At 51.5% G+C, this 16,978-nt stretch overlaps 1 protein-coding gene across 5 annotated transcripts in view; it reads left to right on the plus strand.

Annotated features, from left to right (window-relative positions):
* The window catches only part of LOC146808711 (cell adhesion molecule CEACAM6-like), a 344,246-nt gene that overhangs the window by 79,585 nt on the left and 247,683 nt on the right, over nt 1-16,978 (plus strand). For all 5 annotated transcript variants that reach the window (XM_085615521.1, XM_085615524.1, XM_085615520.1 and 2 more), the window contains exon 2: nt 685-753. The gene's annotated coding sequence lies outside the window, so the exon portion shown is untranslated. The remainder of the gene's footprint in view (nt 1-684; nt 754-16,978) is intronic.

Raw genomic sequence — 16,978 nt, forward strand, 5'->3', positions numbered from 1 at the left:
GACTACCGAGGGCTCAATTCAGTCAACAAGACTGACGTGCACCCCATCGCCAGAGCTGATGAGCTCATTGATCGGTTAGGGGCTGCCCGGTACCTCAGCAAGTTTGACATAACGTCTGGGTACTGGCAGATCGCCTTGACTGATGGGACAAGAGAGAGGTCAGCATTCTCCAAACCAGATGGGCACTACCAATTCCGGGTTATGCCTTTTGGGATGAAGAATGCCCCTAAATAAAGTGAAGGCCAGGTGGTCACTAACCTGGACACAAGAAAGCACAGCATTTACAATATACAACAATTGCATCAAAATTTCAACTCATTTAGTTTCACTTTTCTGAGAATGTTTAATTACATCCTATTTTCTTAAACCAAATCTCTGGTTTTATCTATGACATCACTTACTCTTATTTGTGCACGCCAAATATTCTTTATGCCTTCACCAAACCTATAAGTAACAGGGTAAAAACAGACTACACAAAGATATATGCAAATTGCTTTCTTTAACAGGTTTTTTTCTTTTAACTGAATGTCCAAAATCTAGCCTATGCAAATCATAAGCTGAAAGTTCCAAAAATGATTGTTCTACTTAACGTTGGTTAAGTTACTTCAAGCTTTCTTGCGTTGGGCGCCAGAAACTAAAATTTATTACTTAGCTCTTCATTCTCTGAATTGTCTCTGTCCTTAGATCCCTTTGATGAAGCGACGGCGCCCTCCTGTGGATGAAGACAGAAGACGCGGCCACAACGAAATCCAGGTGAGTTTCTTCGTCGAAGTCAGGAGGCTAAGCGAAGGAAATGGCTGGGTGTATCTTTAAATACCTCTGCCACACCCAGAATGCCCAGAACGTTCCTTACGTGGCTCACGCACGTAGCGCGAGACGCATCCTACCGATCCCGGTTAGAGACCGGGTCGGCTTTGATTGCAGTGCGCTTCACCCGCTGCGCGTTGGCTCTGCATCTCAAGACATGAGCTTGACAACAATGCTGAAAACAACCGGCCCATGCCAAAGATGGACTCAAGAAGCATTAACAAATATAGACCACAAATTCCAAATAAGAAATAAAAACACAAATATCACTGCGCATTGGCAAATAGTAATTTACATACATTTGACCTATATACTTCGTTTTCATCAATACAGTATTACATCATACCACATTATAAAATACATCACAGATCTACCTTAAGGAGTGCTGGTTGCACGGGACAGGGGCGGGTTTCAAACGGGGATAAATCAAGACGCTTTATAAGAAAGCGTGTCCTTGGTTTTGTATTTGCTTAAGATTCATGACAGCACCCCTACAGCCCTAGATTGAGACCATCATGTCTTGGGAACCTCCCAAGACCCAGACAGAGATGAGAGTCTTTTTAGGACTCACTGGGTATTACAGGAGGTTTGTCAAGGGGTATGGCAGCATTGTTGCACCCTTGACAGATCTGACTTCCAGGAAGCAGCTCAAGAAAATGAACTGGACTGACACCCGTCACAAAACTTTTGATGCCCTCAAGACTGCCATGTGCACGGCGCCCGTGCTCCTGGCACCCAACTTCTCAAAAGAGTTTATTGTTCAAACAGACGCTTCAGGGCATGGTGTGGGGGCTGTTTTGTCACAGATGAATGAGGAGGGCCTAGACCAACCTGTAGCCTTCATCAGTAGGAGGTTACTTCCACGGGAACAGAGTTGGAGTGTGATTGAGCTTGAGGCATTTGGTGTGGTCTGGGCACTGGAGAAGTTGAGACCATACTTGTTTGGGACTCACTTCCGGGTTCAGACAGACCACAGGTCCCTCAGATGGTTGATGCAGATGAGGGGTGAGAATCCAAATCTGTAGAGGTGGTCCATTTCCGTACAAGAGATGGACTTCACGGTGGTACACCGCCCTGGTACAGAACACACCAATGCTGATGGTCTGTCCAGATTTTTCCACCTTAGTGATGAGAACTCCCAAGAGGTAGGGTAGTTCTCCCCACATTTCAGCTGGAGGGGACACGTGTTAGACCTGGCACCATTGGCATGGCTCTCCCTTCCATTTTTTTCTGTTGCTTCTGATGTTTTTGCTGGTTTTAGATGCTTTGGGCACTGTGCCACTGCTATTCAGTGCCACAGTGCAAGTGCTGCCTATGGTAAATTGATGTATGGATTAGTGACTCCATGATTGGCTTATTTGCTTTACCTGTCAAACCCTAGTACAGTGCTGTGCGTGTGCCCAGGGCGTGTAAATCAAATGCTGCTGGTGGGCTTGATGCACTGATTGTGCCACCCACTGCAGCAGCTTGTAAAGTGTGTCTCAGGCCTGCCATTGTAGAGCCTGTGTGCAGTCTAGTACTGCTATGTTGACTTGGCAAGTGCACCCACTTGCCAGTCCCCAAACCTTCCCTTTTCTACATGTTAGCCACCCCTAAGGTAGGCCCAAGGGCAAGATGCACTGTATGCAAAAGGTAGGACATGCCCTGATGCGTGTGGAATGTCCTGATAGTGAATTACAGCCATATTCATTCTTCACTATTGCAGGGCTACCTTTCCCCATAGGCCAGAATGGGCAGTTTGATTATAACACCTTATGATCCTAACTGACTCAGGGAACATGGTAGAAATTCGAGATTAGTATGCCTGAACTCAGAATGATAAAATACATCTTTTAGTGAAGTTGGTTTTAACATTGTGTTTGAAAATACCACTTTTAGAATGTAGGTATTTTCTTGCCTAACTATCCAAGCCTGCCTCTGCTAGGTTGTGTATTCCATGTCTGGTTCCTAAGTGACAGGGGATGGGGGGCTCTAGGAGACAGGGTGAGTCAGCACAAGGCTGATTAGACCTATCGGCATGAGGAATGGTAGTAGGAGTAGCACCTGGGTATGAATAGGGCTGTGCCTGCCTTCCACAATGCTGGCTCCACCTCCTGTGGTGCGTCTGATGACCCTGGCACACACTGTCAAAGGAAAGAAGGAGTTCTGTACACAAAGTGCTCCAGGACTGCACAGTACTGGTTTGGACTAGGTACGGACACTCTCTGCCTTCAGAGACAAAGGATTTTGGTGTATAAAAGGGGGGACCCAGACCCCAGAACTTTAGATCACTTCTGGGAATCAAGACGAACCTTTGCTGAGGAGAACAAGTAAGCTGAAAGAGGATACCCCTGTGCTCTTTGTTTGGGGGTTGACCTGCAGTGGTTGCTTCATTGCCAAAGAAAGGAGAAGATTGTGCTTTTCATCAACTTGCAGAAGATCTCCAAGGGCTTGAACTTGAGCTTGCCGCCTGCCTGAAGTCTCGGGGATACAAGACTTCACCACCCAGCTCCCCCCTGAATTCCCTTACTGGAAATTGAAATGCATGCTGTTGTGCCGGGCCTTCTGAAAGACTGCGTGTCGCTGGAAGCTTGAAGCGCGACTCAATAACGAGAAGCGTGTCGCAGCCGCAGCAGTTGCCGTTGCATCGCCAAGGAAGCATGCCACCGCTGTCACCATCGCAGGGCCTGTCGTGGCTCCCAAGATCATTGAGTCGCTGCACGGCCGTCAGGCGTGCACGCATCGCATTAACGTTGTCGCATCGTAACCAAGACGCCATTTTGTCGCATCGCACCAGAGAGAAGTATCGCATCGAGGCGCCATCGTGTCGCATCGTACCGGAGAGCAGTAAGAAACCAACGCATCACCTCCCCACACAGTAAGGAAGTAAGCATCAACTCCCCTGCACAGCAGTAAGGAACCGACACAACCACTCCCCTTAGTGTAAGGAACTGACTCATCACCTTGCCTGCGACCCCTTTTGTTTGCACTGCGTTTCGCATCTAAGGTACTTGAGTTAAGTGTCGTATTTACAACTTGAGAGAACTGAGCTATTTTCTACTATTTTAGAGTCTATTTTTGAGTAGAGTATTGTGGATTTTTGTCGTTTGGGCTTGTGTTAAGTCTATATAAAAAGACTTATTTTTATAATACAACCTTTGTGGTGTCCATCTGTAGTGTTGTCACTGTATTACTGTATGTGTTCACAAATTCTTTACATACTGCCTCTGAGATAAGCCTGCCTGCTCGTGCCAAGCTACCAAGGGGGTGAGCAGGGGTTATTTTAGGAGTGTAGCCCCTCACCCTGACTAGATGCAAGGGTCCCTATTTGGTCAAAGGTACCTACCTCTGCCAACTAGAGACCCCCAAATCTAACAGACCTGGCTCCGACGGCCACCAGGTGGAATCCCAATTGGAGGTCTTGTTGCCGAAGACCAGTACTTCCATTTTGTAAGTGTTAAGTTTTAGGCAGTTGGTTCACATCCAGTCTGCTATCATTGGTGAAGTTGATTCTGGTGGTGTTTGACTTGTCTGTCAGTGAGAAGATGAGGTAGGTGTAATTGACGTAGGAGATGACGGTGATGTCTTGTAATCAGGTGATGTTGGTGATGTATAAAAGAGTGCAGCTTAGGGATGATCCCTGTGGGGAAACTGCATTTTAGTTTCTTGGTCTCTGATGTGAAGAGTGGCAACCCTTTTGGGTATTCCCGTGTGGAAGGAGCAGATCCATTTGAGAGCGAATCTTTGTATGCCAATCTCTTGGAGTCTTGTAATGAGGGTGTTGTGGGAGACAATGTTAATGGCTGTGGAGTGGTCAAGCTATTTCTTCTCAGTACAGGATGGTTCTAATGGCCTTGGTGGCTGTGATGAGTACTGTTTCAGTGCTATGTTTCTTTCTGAATCCTGATCGAGTGTTATCTAGAAGATGGTAAATTTTGAGGTTGGTTGTGAGTTGCTTGTTGATGGCCTTCTCAATCACTGTGGGTAAGAGGTTGTTCAGTTGATTCAGGTTGGCTGTGGGCTTCTTGAGGAGAGCGTTCATTTTGGCAAGTGTTCCTTTATCTGGGAAAGTGGTGGACGTAATAGAGCTGTTGATGATGTTAGTCAGGGTGGTGCTGATTGGTGATGTTCCCAGGTTGTAGGTGTGGTGGGGGCATGGGTCAGTTGGGGCTACATAATTGCCACTGTGTCTTTTCTGATTAGAGTTGTCTATTTGGTCATGTGGCTGTCTTGATTAGTGGTGGGTAGGTTAGCAATGAGTTCTCTAGAGTTGAGTTGGTGTGCGAAGTTAAGGTAGATGTTTGCAATTGTGCTGAGGAAGAAGTTAGATCGGTTTCTGCAGAGTTGTTAGGAGGCAGCAATGTGGTTGACAGTTGCTGAGGGTAAGGTGAAATCATTGTCTATTGAGAAGATCTTGCAGCTGTTGGAGCTTCCTTCAATGCTGTCCACTGTTGCTTTTTAGGTCTCGCCTGAGCCAGCGCGCATGGGCTGCTCTGCGAGATATTTAGTAAGGGCTTTAAACTTTGGAACACACGCTCGTGCGTGTGCTTTTGTTTTCTTCACCCGCTCTTGGCCTTTGCATGCATCTTTCTAAGAAAGACAGCATGCAATTGGCCAAAGGCGGGTGCATGTCCCGCCTTCTCTCTGCCCTGGCCTAGGGTGGGAGCGAGCACGGTTTTCCTCCCTCATCATGGCTCATTAAGCACAGCGTGCACTTTCAGCTCAAACATGGTCGCTTTCACTTTCGCGTATCGTGCTTGTTTTATTTATTTATTTACTAGAGCACCGTAATGCCTTTCTGCACAGAACACCCCTCCCACCTCCCAAACATCAACCAGAACAATGCGGTGGCTTATTTCTTTTCTTTGTGAGCCTCTCTCACTGCAGGCACAACGTGTTTTTTTATTAACGGAGAATTGCGCTTTAATGCGCTTTAAATTTTAAATGCAGTACTGGGTTGTACAGAGCCCTCATTGCTGTGCGTACCCTACATGAACGGATATTTGTTTGTTGTGTAGTGTGCAGTACTGGGCTGTACAGAGCCCTCATTGCTGTGCGTGCGCTACATGAACAGATATAATAGGCTCTTGCTCTACAAGGTCTGCTGGCTGTTTGTTTAGCAAATTCATACAGTGCAAACTGAACTCAAGAGTAGTAGAGACCTTTACAAGACACCCAGTTACATTACAAAAGAGCACATTCACACAGGAACACATTGCCTTTTATAAGGCACAGGAGATTAACTAATTTGCCCAGAATCACACATTGGTAAGTCAACGCCGTGGCTCGGACAACAGCAGCTTCTGCACACGATCATCATGCGTGATTAATCAATTAACCGCACTCGATCATCATGCGTGATTAATCAAATAATCTCCCAATGGTCCCCCATTTACTAAAAGCAGGGTACAAAGGAACATTCACATGCGCTATAAGAAGGGACCACCCTGTTAAATCTGTTTCGTGTTCTATCTATTCGCCGTTATTTTGGCCTCTTTCTGCTCTCCCATGTGCCCCTTCGAGATCCTCCTCTCCATCCACATTCTACCACCACCCTCCTACCCAATAGTCGTCCACCACCACGTCCACCACCACTACCACGTCCACCACCACATCCTCCACCACCACGTCCACCACCACCACCACGCCCACCACCATGTCCACAAACCACCATCATGTCCACCACCAGGTCCACCACGTCCACCACCACCACATCCACCAACACCACGTCCACCACCACCACCATGTCCACCACCACCACCACGTCCACCGCTAACACCACCACAACGTCTACCACAACCACATCCACCACCACCACCACGTCCACCACCACCATGTCCATCACCCCCATGTCCACCACTACCAAGTCCACCACCACCACCACGTCCACCACCACCATGTCAGCACCACCACCATGTCCACCACTACCACCACATCCAAAACCACCACCACATCCACCACCACCATCACCATGTCCACCACCACCACATCCACCACCTCCACCACCACCACCTCCACCACGTCCACCACCACCACCACCATGTCCTCCAACACCACGTCCACCATAACCACCACATCCACCACCACGTGCACTACCACCATGTCCACCACCATGTCCAGCACCACCACCACATCCACCACCACCATGTCCACCACCACCATATTCACCACTAAATCCACCACCACATCCACCACCACGTCCACCACCACCACATCCACCACCACGTCCACCACCATGTTCACCACCACGTCCTCAACCACCACGTCCACCACCATGTCCACCACCATGTCCACCACCATGTCACCACCACCACGTCCACCACCACATCTACCACGTCCACCACATCCACCATCACCACGTCTTCCACCACCACCACGCCCACCACCACCACGTCCACCACCACCATGTCCACCACCACGTCCACTACCACCACATCCACCACCAGCACCACGTCCATCGCCACCTCGTCCACCACCACCATGTCCACCACCACCATGCCAACCACCACCACCACATCCACCACCACATCCAAAACCACCACCACGTCCAACACCACCACATCCACCACATCGACCACCACCATGTCCACCACCATGACCTCCACCACCAATACCACATTCACCACCACCACGTCCACCACCACCATGTTCACCACCACCACATCCACCACCTTGTCCACCACCAACATGTCCACCACCACCACATCCACCACCACCACATCCACCACCACCATGTCCACCACCACCATATCCACCACTACCACGTCCACCACCACCATCACCACCATGTCCACCACCACCACCACGTCAACCACCACGTTCACCACCATGTCCACCACCACCACCACGTCCACCACCATATCCACCACCACCACATCCACCACCACCACCATGTCCACTACTACCACGTCCACTACCACCATGTCCACCACCACCATGTTCACCTCCCCACCACCAAAACATCCACCACCATGTCCACCACCACCACCACATCCACACTACGTCCACCACAAGCACCACCACTACATCCACCACCACAATGTCCACCACCACCACATCCACCACCAAAACATCCACCACCATGTCCACCACCGCCACCACATCCACACTACGTCCACCACAAGCACCACCACTACATCCACCACCACAATGTCCACCACCACCACAACACCACCATGTCCACCACCACCATGTCTACCACTACCACGTCCACCACCACCATGTCCACCTCCCCACCACCAAAACATCCACCACCACGTCCACCACCACCACATCCACACCACATCCACCACAAGCACCACCACTACATCCACCACCACAATGTCCACCACCACCACATCCACCATGACCATGTCCACCACCACCATGTCTACCACTACCACGTCCACCACCACATCCACCACCACCACATCCACCACCATGTCCACCACCACCATGTCCACCTCCATGTCCAACACCATGTCCACCACCACGTCCACCACCACCATGTCCACCACCATGTCCACCACCACCACCACCACATCCACCACCATGTCCACCACCATGTCCACCACCACCACATCCACCACCACCACGTCCACCATCAACATGTCCTCCACCACAACCACATCCACCACGTCCACCACCACCACGTCCACCACCACCATGTCCACCACCATGTCCACCACCACCACCATGTCCACCACCATGTCCACCACCACCACATCCACCACCACATCCACCACCACCACGTCCACCATCAACATGTCCTCCACCACCACCACATCCACCACGTCCACCACCACCACCACCACGTTCACCATCACCATGTCCTCCATCACCACCATGTCCACCACGTCCACCACCACCACATCCACCACCACCACCACATCCACCACCACCACGTCTACCACCACCACCATGTCCACCACCACCACATCCACCACCACCATGTTGTCCACCACCATGTCCAACACCACCACATCCACCAACACCATGTCCACCACCACCATCATGTTGTCCACCACCATGTCCAATACCACCACATCCACCACCACCACATCCACCACCAACACCATGTCCACCACCACCACCATGTCCACCACCAACATGTCCACCACCACATCTACCACAACCACATCCACCACCACCATGTCCATCACCACTGCCACGTCCACCACCACCACGTCCACCGCTAACACCCTCACAATGTCTACCACCACCACATCAACCACCACGTCCACCACTACCACTTCTACCACGTCCATCACCACCACCATGTCCACCACCATGTCCACCACCATGATCATGTCCACCACCACCACACCCACCACCATGTCCACAAACCACCACCATGTCCACCACCATGTCCACCACCACCACGTCCACCACCACCACCATGTCCACCAGCACACATCCACCACCACCCACCACCATGTCCACCACCAACACGTCCACCACTGCCACCACCACGTCCACCACCACCATGTCCACCACCACCACATCCACCACCAACACGTTCACCACCACATCCACCACCACCACGTCCACCACCACCACGTCCACTGCTAATACCACCACAACGTCTACCACCACCACATCCACCACCACCACATCCACCACCACCACATCCATCACCACCATGTCCACCACCACCAAGTCCACCACCACGTCCACCACCACCACATCCACCACCACCACCATGTCCACCACTACCACCACATCCACCACCACCACCACCACGTCCACCACCACCACCACCATGTCCACCACCACATCCACCACCTCCACCACCACCACCTCCACCACCATGTCCACCACCATGTCCACCACCACCATGTCCTCCAACACCACGTCCACCATAACCACCACATCCACCACCACGTGCACCCCCACCATGTCCACCACCACATCCACCACATCCACCACCATCATATTCACCACCAAATCCACCACCACATCCACCACCACGTCCACCACCACCACATCCACCATCACCACCACGTCCACCACCATGTTCACCACTACCAAGTCCACCACCACGTCCACCACCACCACGTCAGCATCACCACCATGTCCACCACTACCACCGCATCCACAACCACCACCACATCCACCACCACCACCACCATGTCCACCACCACCACATCCACCACCTCCACCACCACCACCTCCACCACTACCACGTCCACCACCACCACCACCATGTCCTCCAACACCACGTCCACCATAACCACCACATCCACCACCACGTGCACTACCACCATGTCCACCACCACGTCCAGCACCACCACCACATCCACCACCACCATGTCCACCACCACCATATTCACCACTAAATCCACCACCACATCCACCACCACGTCCACCACCACCACATCCACCACCACGTCCACCACCATGTTCACCACCACGTCCTCAACCACCATGTCCACCACCATGTCCACCACCATTTCCACCACCATGTCCACCACCACCACGTCCACCACCACATCTACCACATCCACCACATCCACCATCACCACATCCTCTACCACCACCACGCCCACCAGCACCACATCCACCACCACCATGTCCACCACCACGTCCACCACCACCACATCCACCACCAGCACCACGTCCATCACCACCTCGTCCACCACCACCATGTCCACCACCACCATGCCAACCACCACCTCCACATCCACCACCACATCCACAACCACCACCATGTCCAACACCACCACATCCACCACATCCACCACCACCATGTCCACCACCATGACCTCCACCACCAATACCACATTCACCACCACCACGTCCACCACCACCATGTTCACCACCACCACATCCACCACCATGTCCACCACCACCATATCCACCACTACCACGTCCACCACCACCACCATGTCCACCACCACCACGTCAACCACCACGTCCACCACCATGTCCATCACCACCACCATATCCACCACCACCACATCCACCGCCACCACCATGTCCACTACCACCACGTCCACTACCACCACGTCCACCACCACCATGTCCACCTCCAACCACCAAAACATCCACCACCAGTGGCGGCTCCTCCATAGGGGCGTTTGGGCGCCGCCCCCCTACTTTCTCGCAGTGCGAGAAGGCAGAAACATAAATGGTAATAACTACCATTTATGTTTCTGCCTTCTCGCACTGCGAGAAAGCAGAAGTGCCTGATCGGGGTGGGCGGTCCTGCTTGAGGGCAGGGGGAGTGGCTTGCCCACTGTTGTGCATAGGGACTGTTTGGTCCCCCCTGGGGCCGATCAAACAGTCCGTATGTACAACAGTGGGCAAGCCACTCCCCCCATGCCCTCGAGCAGCACCGCCCACAGCGCCCACTCTACATAGTGAAAATGGTCCCGGCTGGGGCGCTCTCCACTGCGCCTCAGCGTTGTGATTGGCAGAGCGGAGGCAGGGAGGCTGCCTTTCATTGATGACGACATGACGACGAGAGCTTCAGGACGGCGGGAGCGGCAGTTTGGACGAATCCAGAAGCTGCGGTGTTGCAGGACGGAGCGGGAGTTGAAACGCATCCAGAAGATGTTGCAGGACGAGGATGGTAAGTTTTATAATATTCTTTAATTTACCCACCCGCCTCCACCCCCCGTGACGACCCCCACCCCCATCATGCCGGCCGTTACTGTTGACAGAAGTATGAGTTGCCCAAGGCAGACCGGCTGGAAGTCTCCGCATTGGATTATCCGCTCGGCTCCACAAATGGAAAAGCACGTTCACTTTCCATGCGCCAGAATTAATAATAACTCTTATTAGTGGGTAACGGGGAGATGCAAAGGTACATAGCAGCTCTGTGAGATATGATGATTGCTCCGTACTTGTGCGCTGCGGCTGCACTGCAATTACGGGTTTACAACGCCTCCAGCCCGAGCTGTATTTACTAGACGCTATGTTTGTAATCATGGGCGAATTATGGTATTTAACTTCTGAATGCTCCGCGCTGGAGTCGGAATATATCCTCAAGCACTCAAGGAACGTGAGAGGCCCAGATAGCCCCACTGAAACAGGAGTTAAAATGTTACTTGGTGTTTTGTACTGGTCTGCTCAGGTCTCTCATGACTCATAGATGGCAAGTATTCAAACGTTTATACAAAACTATTTTAGGCCCTCCTTAGGCCTAAAATAGTTATGCACATTCATTACTATTTTAGACCCTCCGGTGCCGTATCAATGCCAGTCAGGGCCGGCTTTAGGGCGGTGCGATCGGTGCCACCGCACCGGCTGCTGGAATCCTGGGGGCGCCGTGTTTGAAAGTTTATTATGCCTTTGAAGCACCTGCTGCAGCGTTTCTTTCACCCCGCAATTACCAGGGCTCACATAAATGTCAAGATAACTCGTGTGATTAATTATCTTCCTGGAGAGAGAGATCAGCATTTTGTATAGTTGTGGTTTTGACTTAGGTGACCTTAGTGCAGAGGGTTAATATGCCTGCTGCAGAGAACGTGTACCATGTAGATTACAGATGTAAACAGATCAGCAGGTTACTTGCAATGTATAATTTAAAGTCCTAATATAAGAATAGTGAGGTATTAACTTTCATCCTAGAACTGCATACACTCTGCAAAGTACAGAACATTGATCAATGTTGCAAAAAGGGTTAATTTGGCTAGAAATCGATTCTTATTATTAAAGAAAACTCCCAACTATGCTGTTTCTTTTTCGACTCTGAGTTTGTGCTTCTCCACACCAAGCACTCTTAAACTATGCTGCCTACCAGTATGGATGACATGTGACTCCTACACTTTTAGTCCTTTGGCTTACGTAACATTTCCTACACAGTGATTTACACATGTATGATTGAATGTCTGTGTGTAATATGCGTGTGATGCAAAGTGCTCAGACACCCTGCACTGGTATGAGTGGCGCTATATAACTAATTCAATGCATCTGAGAGAGTGTGGTTATGGAGACTTGGTCATTGTTTTCGCCACCCAATCTTTGGCCCTAATGGAGACCTGAGGTGACATATAGTTCATCTTTCTTTGGCAATAAGGTCAGGCGGCTAACGCCAATGTTCCCTATTCTTTTAAAATAATGCAGTCAGGCTAAATGGATGGCACGGGTGCAAGCAGGAATGAAGCACGATATGGGACAGTTTTAAATGTGTTTAATTATTTCAAGTCTACATATCCTACCTACTTTTATAAATATTCTTGCTTTCTGAAATGTGGTTTAACCTGCATCCTTTGGGCCTTTTTTTTTTGTTCTTCAAAATTTCCTTGGCGTGAGGGTCCTGCAGTTCCCCTTTAGTCAATCAGGCTCGCTATGACACAAAACACATTTAGACCCTTTTTTTACGCCCCACCACTTTCAAATGTCACCAGCCACCACTGTCCACCACCATGTCCACCACCACCACCACATCCACACTACGTCCACCACAAGCATCACCACTACATCCACCACCACAATGTCCACCACATCCACCACCACCATGTCCACCACCACCATGTCTACCACTACCACGTCCACCACCACCATGTGCACCTCCCCACCACTAAAACATCCACCACCACGTCCACCACCACCACATCCACACCACATCCACCACAAGCACCACCACTACATTCACCACCACAATGTCCACCACCACCACATCCACCATGACCATGTCCACCACCACCATGTCTACCACTACCATGTCCACCACCACATCCACCACCACCACATCCACCACCATGTCCACCACCATGTCCACCACCACCATGTCCACCACCATGTCCACCACCACGTCCACCACCACCATGTCCACCACCATGTCCACCACCACCACCACCACATCCACCACCATGTCCACCACCATGTCCACCACCACCACATCCACCAGCACATCCACCACCATCACGTCCACCATCAACATGTCCTCCACCACCACCACATCCACCACGTCCACCACCACCACATCCACCACCACCACCACCACGTTCACCATCGCCATGTCCTCCATCACCACCATGTCCACCACGTCCACCACCACCACATCCACCACCACCACCACATCCACCACCACCACGTCTACCACCACCACCATGTCCACCACCACCACATCCACCACCACCACCACCATGTTGTCCACGACCACCATGTCCAACACCACCACATCCACCACCACCACATCCACCACCAACACCATGTCCACCGCCACCACCACCATGTTGTCCACCACCATGTCCAATATCACCACATCTACCACCACCACATCCACCACCAACACCATGTCAACCACCACCACCATTTCCATCACCAACATGTCTACCCCCACATCTACCACCACCACATCCACCACAACCATGTCCACCACCACCGCCACGTCCACCACCACCACGTCCACCACATCCACCACCACCACCATGTCCACCGCCATGTCCACCACCATGTCCATGTCCACCACCACCACGCCCACCACCATGTCCACAAACCACCACCATGTCCACCACCATGTCCACCACCACCACGTCCACCACCACCACCATGTCCACCAGCACACATCCACCGCCACCACCATGTCCACCACCAACACGTCCACCACTGCCACCACCACATCCACCACCACCACGTCCACCACCACCACGTCCACCACCAACACGTCCACCACCACATCCACCACCACCACGTCCACCACCACCACGTCCACTGCTAACACCAACACAACGTCTACCACCACCACATCCACCACCACCACATCCACCACATCCATCACCACCATGTCCACCACCACCAAGTCCACCACCACGTCCACCACCACCACGTCCACCACCACCATCATGTCCACCACTACCACCACATCCACCACCACCACGTCTACCACCACCATGTCCACCACCACATCCACCACCTCCACCACCACCACTTCCACCACAATGTCCACGCCCACATCCACCACCACCATGTCCTCCAACACCACGTCCACCATAACCACCACATCCACCACCATGTGCACCTCCACCATGTCCATCACCATGTCCACCACCAGCACCACCACCACATCCACTACATCCACCACCACCATATTCACCACCAAATCCACCACCACATCCACCACCATGTCCACCACCACCACGTCCACCATCACCACCACGTCCACCACCATGTTCACCACCACGTCCACAACCACCACATCCACCACCATGTCCACCACCATGTCCACCACCACCACCATGTCCACCACTACCACCACATCCACCACCACCACCACCACCACCACGTCCACCACCACCATGTCCACCACCACATCCACCACCTCCACATCTAACACCACCATGTCCACCACCTCCACCATTATCACGTCCTCCACCACCACCACGCCCACCACCACAACATCCACCACCACCATGTCCACCACCACGTCCACCACCACCACATCCAGCACCACATCCATCACCACCATGTCCACCACTGCCATGTCCACCACCACCATGCCAAGCACCACCACCACGTCCACCACCACATCCACCACCACCACCACCACGTCCACCACCACCACATCCACCACCACCATGCCAACCTCAACCACCACCATTTTGTCCACCACCACCACATCCAACACCACCACATCCACCACCACATCCACCACCACCATGTCCACCACCACGACCTTCACCACCAAAACCACATCCACCACCACCACAGCCACCACCAACATGTCCACCACCGCCACGTCCACCACTATGTCCACCACCAACATGTCCATCACCACCACATCCACCACCACCACATCCACCACCACCCTGTCCACCACCACCATATCCACCACTACCATGTCCACCACCACCACCACCACGTCCCCCACCACCACATCCACTACTACGTCCACCACCATGTCCAACACCACCATCACATCCACCACCACATCCACAACCACCACCATGTCCACTACCACCAAGTCCACCAGCACTACATCCACCACCACCACGTCCACTGAGGAAATATGAATTTTTGTGATCAGTTATGTCCCCTATCTTAGACCCCAACGGCTCCATGTATATGCTATAAGTACATGTATGTTCCCTCCAGTTCCAGTTATGAAGACGCAAACACATGTGCGTCCACCGTCAACATGTCCTCTTTCAGATCCGCCATGAATGGGCCGGATATTCCATTCCTAAGTATGAAAGGCCACCGACTTTATATGGTTCATTTGCTCCATTTTGCAGTTCAGGCGAGTCGGCCCTGAATTCTGCCATCATGCCTTCTACCTTTGACAGCTCCAGTCTGAGCTCGCATCTGTATCCATGAACTTTGTCCTACTCCCTGCGCGGCTAACGGTGCCTGACTCGGCCTGTCTGCCTGCCAAAAACTGTATTTCACCTTCAAGATTATCTGCTCCGCTCCTCATCCAATGCATTCCTGTCTAGTAGTTTAGGTAAACATCCTTCCAGCTACCGAGCAAAGGGCCCGGCTTCTCTGTCCCCATGCGAGTAATTCATAGCCCTGTTACCATGGAAGATTCCTGCCCCCTCGCATCTCATGTAGACATTTAGACGCTTGTACACGCACTAACAGTCAGTATAGAATAGATCTCGTTCGAGAGACCTTTCCTTTTGGATAACACAGTTCTTTAAACATAGGATGTTAGATATGATTTGGGATTAGGTTGACTTGACCCCCCAGACTTCTGTCTCCACATGTAGAGCTAAATGTCAAGTCCCCTTCACCCCCTAGTTACACGTCAATCACACGTCATGCGGCTGCGCGCGCATCTCTGCCAATTATTTCTGCTGACATTGCAGGATTCTCTTATGGATCCACCCATTTTGTGACATCATGTATAATGACGTTTCTAGTTACGCCCAAATGTACGCCTTTTTATGACGTATGTGTACTGATATCTCTATTATCAGCTGTTACGCCTCCTGCATCTGTCTTAATGTAATGCATTTCATATATATATCATTACCTGTCAATAATGTATTGCCTTCCCTTCCTGAACCCCCGTGGTGATGGAATATGATGCCTGCAGTTCGAACTGTAAAGGAATAAAGCCCTTTCAGAACCTCTAATACCACGGATTCTGCCTCTTATTTTACTGAGTTATTCTTATTAGATTTATCACATCAAAAATAGTACAGGTAATTAAAATATTTACCACATAAATTGGCGCCCGAACAGGGACACTTTCTCATCTCACGCGCCGGAGGTGCGTTGCAGGCCCGGTCTCCTGCCACAGCTGGACGGACAACAACGC

This window comes from Triturus cristatus, chromosome 7, assembly GCF_964204655.1.
Source record: "Triturus cristatus chromosome 7, aTriCri1.1, whole genome shotgun sequence".
Taxonomy (NCBI): domain Eukaryota; kingdom Metazoa; phylum Chordata; class Amphibia; order Caudata; family Salamandridae; genus Triturus; species Triturus cristatus.